The sequence below is a fragment of the Corvus kubaryi genome, unplaced genomic scaffold (genome assembly GCF_017639235.1).
Source record: "Corvus kubaryi isolate FWS band 111438036 unplaced genomic scaffold, C.kubaryi_AGA036_p1.0 37148, whole genome shotgun sequence".
In the NCBI taxonomy this organism is placed as follows: Eukaryota; Metazoa; Chordata; class Aves; order Passeriformes; family Corvidae; genus Corvus; species Corvus kubaryi.
In genome coordinates, this window is record NW_024581038.1 from 812,793 (window position 1) to 825,415 (window position 12,623).

The 12,623-nt window shown below is 42.2% G+C and overlaps 1 protein-coding gene across 2 annotated transcripts in view; it reads right to left on the minus strand.

Annotated features, from left to right (window-relative positions):
• The window catches only part of PLPPR1 (phospholipid phosphatase related 1), a 117,985-nt gene that overhangs the window by 41,305 nt on the left and 64,057 nt on the right, over nt 1-12,623 (minus strand). The window lies entirely within an intron of this gene.

A 12,623-nucleotide genomic window follows, 5' to 3' on the forward strand; every position in this document is an offset into this window, starting at 1 on the left:
CTAGAAATAATGCAAAATCTTGTCATAATTCATTGTCTGCCTAGTTTCAGTAACCAAAATCGCAAAATTGCAGCTTGTTTAGCTTTGAAATACCACAGTAATTCCATAAAAAAACCATGGATTTGACTGGCACAAACATGCATTTTATTTCCATGAGTCTGTGTCCTCCAAAAATGCCCAATATAGGGACTGCTCTGGAAAGTTGAAAAGCTGCCTTTGGCTAAAACAGTTTCCAACCTCATAATGGTTCACTGACTAATGTTTTTCAGTGTACAAATGGCTCATAAAAGCTGTTAAATGCATCATGAACTCTAAAGGCTTTTTAATCTAACGACTGTTTTCACTTACATGGAGGTGTCAGGACAATCTATTCTCCAAGTGTCCAGAAGCAACAGATCCTGATAGGACACAGGATTCTGACACAACAGACTTGTACATCTTTTCAGGATGCCTTTCATGATTGCTCTCTGGTATCTTCACGTGGTATCTAAGTGAAACTATTCACAGGGAGATGCAGAGGTATTTTGATTTCTAATATGTCCTTGTGGCCAGAAAAGCAAGCATCTCTCTGAAAATTGGAGGGACTGACAGTGGGAGAATCAGACGAAGATGAGAACCAGGATAAAGCAAAATAGAAAAGGACCAAAGATCTGCACAAAGTGAAAAGCAAACCACACCAAAACAGTGTCCCTGTGCTTGTTCTCAGACTGCAGATTTATGGATGCTAATGATAGATTGGGAGACATTTGTAGCAATGTATTTGAGATGGGTTCAAGGTAAAAGCAGTTAAGAGGGGGCTTTTGCCTACCCTGACGTATAAACAAACACCAAGGAGTGTAGCAGCAGTATAGTAATACATACTTGCATCCCAATGGATGGTTTATTCTTATACCCTGTGGATCTTCTTTGTCCAGAATATGATTCCCAGATTGTTCCTTGACAGAAAGGAGCTACTGATTTCCCAGCTGCTATACAATCCACAACCCATTGTTTCATCCACACATTGTTGCTCCAGGAAGACCAAAAAAGCTGTACAAAAGCTGTCCATCACACAGATCTAAAAGCTGCTGGGATCATATCTGGCTAAAGGAAGGGGAAACTGTTTTCCTCTTCTCAGCATCTCTGCCTTGCAAGTTCAGGGAACATCTCTCCAGGGACAGAAACCTTATAATAAATTCATAGAGTGTGCATGGTTAGGAAGAGCAGCTCCTCAGAGAGCTCCTCATTCTCTCACCTTCCTCACCCTGAAAGCACTTGCCAAATCTGCTCCCTTCTCAGACATTTTTGGCAGTACTTTAATCTCTTTTGTTCTGGTCATCAATCTGCCTGTTCGGAGAGAATCTCAGTGAGAAACCAAACCTGTCAGGTTCTTAAAAGATGTCACTCTGGGCAATGCAAAAGTGAGCTGAAAGGAAGCCTAATTCCAAAGCAAATTAGTACATGACCCACTCTTTTTTTTTTTTTTTTTCAGTGAATACTGTAGGTAAACTGCAAGTTGCAGAGCTATGAGGCTTAGAAGAACAGCAGTAGCTTCTTTTAGTTAGAAAATTCTATTCTTAGACAGAACAGAACTGTTTTTCTACAATATTTCTTAACCCAGAAAATCCCAGGGTAAACACAAAGCCTCAGAGAAGCCAAACTCCTAGACACTGTACATTCTTGGGCCACTGTCTTGCTGCTTTTGAAACACATGGTCCTGTTTCCATTGATTTTGAAAGGTGTTAACAGGCAGCCTTTTCTCTGAAAGCTTCTTTACTTATGGATGTTCTCTGGGCAGGTGCTTGGGGTTAGAAATGGGCAGGCAATCTCTCAGCAGTGAACATGCACACGGAGACTAGAGGCTGTGGTCAGACCTTTCATCACAGCAGTGTTTCTGCAGCAGGGTCTCTCCCTCCACCAACCATGTGCCAAAAATGAACATATTTTACTGCTCTTTTTCTGGGCTAGAACTACTGTTCTGCTATGGAGACTTGGACATGCACTCATACCTTTTGTGTCCTTGCAATCAGAGTGCTTACTGGTGTGCACCTGGACCTTACTTGTACTCCTTTCCTTCAAAGATGACACTCTGATAATTCAATCAGTTACAAGAAATTGCAATGTTTAATTCTTTGCCTTGCTGCCAATTTCTTCTCTTGTTATTAAGTTATTACTAACTACTTCTTGCAGCAGTCTCTCTAATATTCTACCTCCTCCCCACAGTGGTGTGGCACTCTGACATGTTTTAAGCATTTTTGTAACCTGCCTCTTTTCCCCATTTTCACCAAAACCCTTTGTCTGATTTTTAAATTACTAATGCTTCACCGCTACCTGTTGAGGAAAGGAAGAAAAGGAAAGGCCGAGCAATTGTGTTCCAGAGCCAGCAGCTTTACAGAGGACTGCAATTATTTATTACTAAGATATATTTTACAATATTTTGCTGGTGCAATGGAGCTATAACTTGATAAATGTTTAGTTCTAAGAGTAAAAGGTTTTTCTTTAGCTATGAAAAATTGTGCTGATAGTTCAAGGCCATTAAAAGACTTACGAAGAAGGGAAAAGGAAAGTATTCAAATAGCATCTACTGACAAGCACGTGGGTTTTCTCAGGTAAATCTGTGACAAGTCACACCTTCAGACTGAAGCAGAAGTCAAGATAAAAAAGTTCATATGCAGATACTGAGATCCTGACCCTCGCCAAAGAAGTAACTGTAGGCAAGCCACCCTGTGCCTTCACTTCCTCATCAGTAAAAATAAAATACAGCTCCCCTTACAACCCATGTGCTACAGCAGCTTTCTCAGCATCAGAGACATGGCCAAAAAGGGAACAGTTAAATGGAGCCACCAGATACAAACAACTGTGAAGCAGGTGCCAGACTGTGACTGAATTGCTCCTGCTGGCATGCACCTCTGGAGATCACCTGGATCGACTCCTGGCTGGAAACTGTGCCAGCTGGAGCAGGCAGTCCAAGTCCATGTCTAGCTGGGCATTAAACACCTTCCAAGAACAGAGACTCCACAAGCTCTCTGCATCATCTGCCCTGGAGTTCCATCACCCTTAAAGGATGACAGCTCTTATTCTGTTAAATGCCATTTCCTTTTGCAGTTTGTGCCCACTGTCTCTGATCCTTTCCCTGAGTATCACAGGGAAGAGCCTCTCCCATACTGGGGAACCCAGCACAGACGTGTTACCAGCACTGAGCAGAGGAGAAGATGATCCCTGCTGACCTGCTGAAAATGCAATCTCCCTTCTTGCTGTCCCAGCCTGCCCTTCCTGAAAATGCCTGTTTATCCAGGGCACTCCACTCAGGTGAGCTATCTCTCCACATCACTGTGACACCAGGGAAATCAAGGCCCCTCCAGTTCCTCTCATTTCCTTCCCATGGCATGTACTTCAGTGTATGTACATGTCAGAGAGTGTGACCATGCACTTGTTTCTGGCCTTGATTATTGTGAAAGCTCAAGTGTGCAGTCCTGGTCTTGAGTGATCACAGAATAAGCTCAGCTGGAAGGGACCCACAAGGATCATTGAGTACAGCTCCTGGCCCTGAACAGAACCATCCCCAAAAATCACACCCTGTGCCTGAGAACATGGTCCAAATGCTTCTTGAGCTCTGTTGGGCTGGTGCTGTGACCACTTCCCTGGGAACCCTGTTCCAGTGCACAAACACCCTCTGGCTGAAAAATCTTTTCCTGATATCCAGCCTAAACCTCCCCTGACACAACTTCTGGCCATTCCCTCAGGTCCTGTCACTGAACAAAACAGAGCATAAATCAGTGTCTGCCCCTCCTCTTCCCCTCATGAGGAAGTTGCAGACCCCAGTTAGGTCTCCAGTCTCCTTTTCTCCAGGCTGAACAGACCAAGTGGCCTTAGCCATTCCTCATATGGCTTCACCTCCAGGTCCTTCACTAACCTCATTGCTCTTCTTTAGACACTCTCTGATAGTTTAACATAACTCTTATACTGTAGTGTCCCAAACTGCCCCAGCACTTGAGGTGAGGCCACCCCAGTGGAGAGCAGAGCAGGACAATCGCTTCCCTTGACCAGCTGGCGTTGCTGGGCCTGATGTCCCCAGAAGAGGTGGCCATCCTGGATGCCAGGACACTGCTGACTCCTATCCAACCTGACACTGACCATGAGCCTGAGGTCCCTATTCATTCCCCAGTCTGTCCATACATCCAGGGTTGCCCCATCCCTGGTGGAGAGTCCAGAGCTTTCCCTTGTTGAACTCCATATGGCTGGCGATTGCGCAGTCCTCTAATTCGCCAAGGGTCTCTCTGTAGGACCTCCCTGCTCTGGAGGGAGTCAACAGCTCCTCCCAGTTTTGTATCATCTGTGATCTTGCTTAGTATCCCTTTCAGTCCTGCACCCAAGTCATTTTTGAAGATGTTGAAGAAATGCCCAAACTAAGCAGCCAAGAAAGCTGGTCTCAAGAGGAAACACTGAATCCAATAAATAAGCTGCCAGTTGCTGGACAAGGAACACCTACCATTAAACCAGACAAAGAAAACCTGTTAATGGTATGACCAGCCTGCCATGCCAGCGATGAATCTGAACTTACTTTGTCAACCCTTTGCGCTGGGAACAAGGGGCTGACAGGTGGGTCCATTAACACCAACAGGCAGGGATTCCTCCCACTGCTTAAAATATCTGTCCTTTCCTGCAGAGGTGAGAGGATGGTGATTGGGATCAGAGGTTCAGGAACTGGTTAGTACTCGGTATGAAACAAATTTTACTGCCAACTGAGACTCATAATCCTGAATCCTGAGCGTGTATTTGTGTATTCTGGTTGTCTCATGGGCAATGAATGTATTGAGTCACAAGCTATTAAATGTGGTGTGTCAGAGAAGCACCTGGTCGTGCTAATTTACCAAAAGTGGATTGAAAACTTTCCCTGGTGCTTCTTTACTTATGTGTTTATGCTAGGTGGGATCCCATTTCATTGGTCTTCTCTTGATTAGTGCCCCTTCTGTTCACACCATGCTGGGTCCTTTGCTCAGTCCTGGTCCTCCGCTGGTCCTGCCAACCTGTTCCTTCACTTCCTCATGTGATGGTTAGTCACTACTTCTGCTCCCACCCCATCACTCTTAAGCTCTCCTCTCTAGGTTGGCCAGGCTGCTGGCAAAACTGCTTTTGCTCCATTTGGTCAGGCAGAATCCCCTCTAAGCGGTCTAGATCCTCAAAGAGGGTCTAGATGGACACAGAAGCCAAACCCTGCTGGTGACATCAGCTGGACAAACACAGGTATGGGTCATTCATTTAAGAGCCAGACTCAAGGATTCTTCTGGGTCCCTTCTAACTCAGGCTATTTTCTGATCTCAACTGTGGACCCATCAGATCCATCTAGTCCTCTTCAGACCCTCCTTCTCCTCCTCACCAGCAGTATCAAAGCACTGATGGGGGCCTTCACTCTCCACAGGTGGAGAATATCTCAACACCACCACTCTTTGTTTTCTCTTGCCATAAGGCTCAGGTTCAGCTGGCTCAAGTACTTCACTGTGCAGAGCTCTCATCCAGGGAGCTGCTTCAGCACTGAACCTCTTCCATAGCTGCAGCTTTGCATGTGGAGCAGGGGCCTTCTCCCCAGGGCCAGAAGCCACCAGCTTCTAACCTTCATCATCACAGCAGTTTCCACTTTCCAGCCCTGGTACACAGAGACATTGTCTGCTCTTCTGCTGCAGTTGAAGGTTCAGGGTTTGGAAGCTGCAGCATCTCTGGGCAACCTGTGCCAGTGTCTCACTTGACCCTCCTTGTTCAGGACTTGAGATCTGTGAGCTCAGAGTCCCCTTGGAGCAGGAGTAGTTGGCAGAGCTGACTAGAAGCTGCTGCTAGCAGCCAACGGCTCATCTGGCTGTCCTCACTGGCACCCTAATGTTCCTCCAAGGGTTTCCAGGACTCCACTGACAACCTATAACAAGTTTCCAGAAGATCAAGAAAGTCTCAGAGAAAAGTGGAGATACTGCTGTGTCATTGGTTGTGTCAGGCAAACAGAGAAAGACTGCAGAATTTTCAAGTTCTAGGTGCAGGAGTTTCTACTTTCACTTTTTATGTCAACCACTGAAGCTATTGGTTGACATAAACAAAAATACAGATGTCATAAGAAAACTGTAAAACTCCCTGACATTGGAACTATGGGTACCAGCAATTTACAAGGGCTTTTTTAATAAAAAAACCCTGGGAAAAAAATATGTAACAAACTAGTAAATAGAGTGACACTCCTTCTGACCAGAGAATGTAGCAACACCATGTCAGAGACAGTCACAATACAACAGTCCTGTTTTGTGCCCTTCTCTAGCTATATCCTCTTTTTGACAGATGTTCAGAGCCCAGCTGCACTGACAAGGCTCACAACTGCCTTACGTTCTGTTGGTGGAGGATGTCACCCTCCTGGGTGCAAGGGTTGCCTGGGCTGGGGACAGTGCAGCTCTTTTGTTTCTGTTAAATCAGCTCAGTATTCTCTTCATAGTGGTGAAGCACTTCGATGTCTTTAGACAGAAAGATCTCCAGTGGCACTGGTACACAAACAAATCATAGTGTAATTGTCATTAAGAGAGGTGCAGAGAAGGTGATGAGAAAATGGTCAGCACAGGCACGTGAGCAGCCTTGCTGTATTTTTGATTTTCATACAAGGACAGCAGAAAAGTGAAAAACACCCGAGGAAAGCAGTGCAGGAGCCCTGTGTTGCAGGCCTGGCAGGTACCACAACCCCTCAGCGCACACACAGAGACACAGGGGCTCCCTGCTGTCCTGCCCTTCCCTTAAAGTGCCTAAGTGCAGAAACACAGCATGTGGTTTTGCACTGCTGGTGTTCTTGCTCTGCATCCAATCCTAAATCCTACTGGAGTGAACCATGATGGAACCCAAATTTAATTTCCCCAAAAAAACCCCAAAAACACTGGGAGATATCTTTCAACTCCAAAGTTTCCAGGCTACTTTCTTCTTCTGAAATGTCATGTGTTTCTCTGGTGGTTGGTATCTCCAAGCAGCTGATGAGGCTTAAATCACAAAGCAGAGAACCTGCAACTCTTTGCTCTCCCTGCTAGCATCGAGCAACAAAGACCCCGGCCAGCAGATGGGGCCTCTCCTAGAAGCAAAAGCCATGCTGTACAAACCAGAACGGCAGCTCCCTCACTTTCCTGTTAGTCTGCAACATCTTGCAGAAGCCTTAAAGGTGTCAGTGCCTTGCAGGCACAGATGTGGTAAATTTATGGGGTTTGTATCAACACACAACACAGAACAATGAATCTTAAAAATCCAGGATAGTCAGCTCTTTCCTAAGTGAATTAACTGGGCAACATGGGATCTACTACTGAAATTTCAGTAAATATCCCCAATCAAAACTTATACTAAAAAATTCAGTTCCAGTGTTTTCTGATGGAAATTCCTCATGTGTTTGCATTAAGCTGTTTTGTGTTCCAATACCTTTGTGATGAACTGCTGGGTCCAGTGAAAGCCGCTGGGTCTGTCAGTATCAAGGCAGCGCAGAATTCACATGTAGAAGAGAGAAAATCAAATCTAGCTTTTCTCTAACAACAGTGACCTTATCACGTCCTTAGATGCTTGTTCTGTTGCCTTGTTCTTCCAGGTATAAAAGCTTTCCATCTGAGCTGACAACCTTGGAGCTGGCTGGAGCTCTGAATCTTTGTCATTCATAGAACAGCATTTATTAAAATTCATAATACTTGAGTGTGCTTCCAGACCCATGCTATTTAATAGAGTAGTGCAGGTTTACAGTCATTAGACATTGATAAATGCAGCACTTACTGCCAAAAGAAACTATCTGTTGATACCAAGATTGCAGGACTCTTAGAGCAATCATAAAAATCAAATAGAGACAATGTTTTAAATTAAACAGAAAACTATCAAAGACATTTTACTTCACAGTCTTATTAATATGTATAATGCATTATGAAATCCATTTTATTTGCCTCCAACATTTTCCCAGCTGAACAGGAAGATTTTAAAAAAACAATTACCACTTTGAATCTCCTCTGCTGCATGCAAGTCATGTTGTGCCTGAGCCAATCCTTTCATACAATTCCTTATCACTGGCAGGCAGTCATATTAAAAATTAATATTGACTGCCTCATTTTTCAGAACCTGTAATCATCTTGCTGTGCAATTTTGAATGCAAGGTAAGGAAGAAGAAAAGACTTGGGTTTGAAAACTTTCATAACATTGCACCAGGTTCTGGAGCTCACTTTTTCCCCTTTCACTTAAAGATACCATTCTCTTTTCAATGTTAGCCCTGTCAAAACAAAGAGGAATATTCAAAGGTATTTGCAATGGTTATCTGTTTTGACAAGGTTTGGATGTAATTCAAGAATAATCATGTCTGAACATGGATTTAACATTACTGGTGTTTGTCTAGATGCTCATTTAACAAATCTCCACATACACAAAGGACAGTTTCATCTCCTCTTACTAAACCAAGTCTAACAAAATCCAGGCCCAGGAGCAGGAGGCACAAACACACACACGGCTTTTGCAGGAAGCTGAATAGTGGACAGTATGGAGAAGAGCCCAGTGGAAATCACTTCAGGATGCAGATATTAGGAAAAGGCAGCACAGCAATACAGCTCATTGGGTTCACAAAACAGAGTGAGATGTCAAGGCTTGAACAGGAAGCTTTCTCCAACATGTTGGTTTCTAAAATATTGAACATGGACAAGGAAATCTACATGCTGACTACTGGTAATCAACATTTTCATACTGGGCATGCAAATACCTAGGTGAAGTTCCTGCAAGAAAAAGGGACTGGGCAGACAAAACAGGTCTTAGGATTCCAACTGCACACAGCTCTAAAAGTCAAAAAGGAAGATTTTTTATGCGATTCATTCGTTTATTGCTTTCTGCTACCCATTCTCATTTTTGTTGTATTCTCCCTTCTCTTTTTTCTGTCATCAGGCCTAGATTCCTTTTCTTTCACACCAGATTGCATCACTTTATTAGAAAGAATATTAGGATAAGTGTTTTCCTATGAGGATACTCAAAAACTAAGCAGGTTGCCCGTAAGACAATTGGAAAACTCTGGACAAGGCCCAAAGGAATTTCACCCAGCTGCTGCTGTTCTGAGCCACGTTATGCCTAGAGACCTGCAGAGAACCTTTCCCACCTAAATCATTCTATGGGTCTGTGACCTTTCTTTTTAGCTCAAAGGAGTAAAAACTTGGGTTTATTACTCACTTGGTTGACCCTGGCTGCCTTTCTTCATTCAGATCACATCTAGTTCGAGTTTTTTCCAAGTCCCAAACTGCTTTACTCCTTTCTACACAAAGAGTTTTCAATAAGAATTGAAAAGCCTGAAACTCAACATGTTAAACCAACCCTGGTATTTATTCACACGATACTAGCACTGTATAAACCACCTCTCTTCCCACAATTTGATCAGTTTGAGAGTTTCAGTATGTTCCCCACCACTGTAACAGAGCTGAACTGATTTTTGCTTTGGCTGGTTTAAATAAGATCATAAAGATCACTGAGGACTGCTGACCTAGTTAGGAGCAAGTCAAATATTAGCACAACTATAAAACTAATAAAAGTACAATCTGCTATCCAATCTATTTGAAAAGTTAATTCATTCCCTATAACTGGAATCTTATATTTCTAATAAGAAACTAGACTACATTTATGCAGTGCATGTACAGATTTTTTTTGCTATAATTTTATAAAAAGTGCAGTGTTAGTTTGAGACTAGCACTTTGAGGAAATCAAATGGAAATGCAATCAGTAGTTCCACTGTGAAAAAGTACCACAAACTATTTTTAAGCCTCTCTAACCTCATTTTCTCCATGAAGCATGCAAAACTCACAAAGAGTTTTGAGAAACCAAGTAGTCTCTTTAGTGTAAACTAAATAAAGGTGGTATTAATGCAATAATGTTGTACATCTGCACATAATGATCACACACTACATTCCTGTGCTTTAGCAAAATATGTAACAAGTATTGATACAGGATTAGTATTTTTATTAGAGCTCCTGCCAGGTATGCCAAGTCTAAACTCCAGAAGTTGCGACGAACAATAGATTATTGATTTTGGGGACAGACATGCAGCATTTAATAGGTGGGAGAAGGAAACACAGGAATAAGTTGACCATTATATGACCAAGTATAGCTATCCTTCAAGTTATAGAATTCACTTTACTGAAGTCATGATAAAACTGACAGCAACTCCAGCAATAACTGCATAATTATTTCCAAGTTGCTTTAATCTTAGTGCAGCATATTTTTTGTAGGCCTCATAAATAATTACTCTAGAATCATAGAAAGTTAATAATGCCCTAGAACTATGAAAAGTTAACAAATTATTCAAATGCATTTTAAACCCATTCTGTTACATGGTTTCTTCCATTCATCTGCACCTGTGTTTAGGCTATAAAGGAAATGATAACAGAAAGAAGTGCATAGCAGGTTTTGGAGAATGTTTTAATCTTTTGGGGTCTTTGCACTGACCCTCTGCAATTAAGCAGAATCTCTGCTGGTAGAGATCACAGCCAGCCATGGGACTCTAAGGATGTGTAGTCTGATGAAGACCTTAATCCCAGTGGGTGCTGTAAACACGTCACTCAAAAGTAAGAGTTACACACCATTATGAACAACCATTTGGTTTCTTGAGCTGTGAAACAACTCTTTAAAAATCGACTATGTTCTCAGTAAGATATTGATCAACCATGCACCTAACAACCATTTCTAAAAATCTATCTGCAACAGAAATCTTGACCTTAAATCTGTTTCAAGATGCAGATGCATCTTAACTCATGATTCTTTAACTTAAAACGGGAGTTTTCCAGGAAGACCTAACATAATTTATCATTGTGAATTTATAGAGATATCCTAAATCTTAACCTTGCCTGAACTTCTGAATCAGAAATATTATTTTAGGCATGGAATCAAGCTGAAAGATAATCCATGAAGACTCATGAACCCAAAAATGGATGGTCAATCTGTCATCACTGTTGTAAGCACACAACCATTATGAGTAATAATTTCATATATGTCAAGACCTGAGTGTCCCTTTAGCATCATGTGCACAAGATGCAACAACTCTCAAAGCATCAATTCCTACTGCCTCCCGCATTTCCTGCAAACACCTCTGTATCGATCCATTTTCATACAGTCTCTCCGACAGCTCCACTGAGCTGCTGCCACAGTTGTGACAAAATACATGACACGTGCAAACCCACCTGCATAAAAAACATGTGACCTGACTTTAGGAACAGGATCTGCAAACTACTTGCACTATATCCGACACCTCACAGAAATTCCTGGTGAAATACATCAGTGGAGGAAACATATTCGAGAAGAATTGTTTATTGCGAAAATGCTGGGATGTGGGAATGGACTCAGAAGAAGCATCAGATGTCCCTTCAGAAGGCCTCAGGATTCTCTTAGTTTTTTTTTTTTTTTACATCTATTACAGAATAGATCATGAAACCTGAGGTGCACTGGCCTAAAGAGTTAGAAATACAGAAACATAAAGTATAATTTCTCCAGAAAGATATGTTTTATTTTTTTTTGTTGCCACATTCTGCTGCATTCATAATAGATTTATTTATTTCATGATACTGGCAACTGCATTATCCATTTGTGCTTTAGAGAGAGAAGATCTAACAATTTAGAAGCTATTTGCTACCCACCTAAAGGCACCCAAATGTTGCCAGAAGCTTGGAGCTCTGAGTTGATGCCGTACCTTAAGTTTGTACAGGATGCACAAGACTCGGCAGACCGATTCCTAAACCTGTCATTAAAACTCAGTTGGAATTTCTAGAGAGCAGAAAATGTCAATATTCTTTCAAAGCTAAACCACTGAAACACTTTTTGCCATATGGCTGATGTTAATGACTTCGCCCTTGAAACACTGCTAAAACAAACCCCTCCCTTTCAATGTCTGGAGTGGCTGGTCAGGAAACAGGAATCAAGTCCTGATGAAACTGGACACGATGCTTAAAAAGACCTATTCCACTTTTAAAAATTCTCCTGATGTCAAAGCCAGTGTCAAAAAGTTGGGATGGATTTGATATTTCAAATTATGCTTTAAGCATCTTCCTTTGCTCCTACATTTTCCATGTCTTTCCTACTGATCAGTTCTGGAAAGGCTTGACTGTTATACTTCAGGTTACTTAGACTGCATTTGTGAGTCCCTATTCATTCCTTTCCACTCTTTTTAGAACTTCATGTAACTTATGCAAATGCAGGGATATTCCTACAGACCAAAACGAAACAAAACAAAAAGTTTATTCACAGATGCACACCAGAAGAAATGGTGCAACTACCACAGAGCAGTCAATAAATTGATAGGTGCACTGCACCTCATTGATCTCCAAATTTTCTTGTATCTGAGCAAATAAATAGCTCAACATTGTGTGCTTGGGAAAGAAAACATGAAAATCCCTTAGGTTTTTGAAGTAGTCAAACGAACAAAAATTAACACATTAAGGGCTCTACAGCAATATCCATGCAACAAAAACCTAAGTATACTTCTGAAAAGAAAGGAGGGAAAAATTGGGCAGTAATTTTGACGAGTAGTATCACTCTGCTACCACAGGGAGATAGCTGCCCATGTTACATGTTGTGTCCTGTGTATTCTCACTGGACATTTGTCATAGGTTAGCAAGCATAGTCCCGGAAGGGACGTCCTTGCTAAG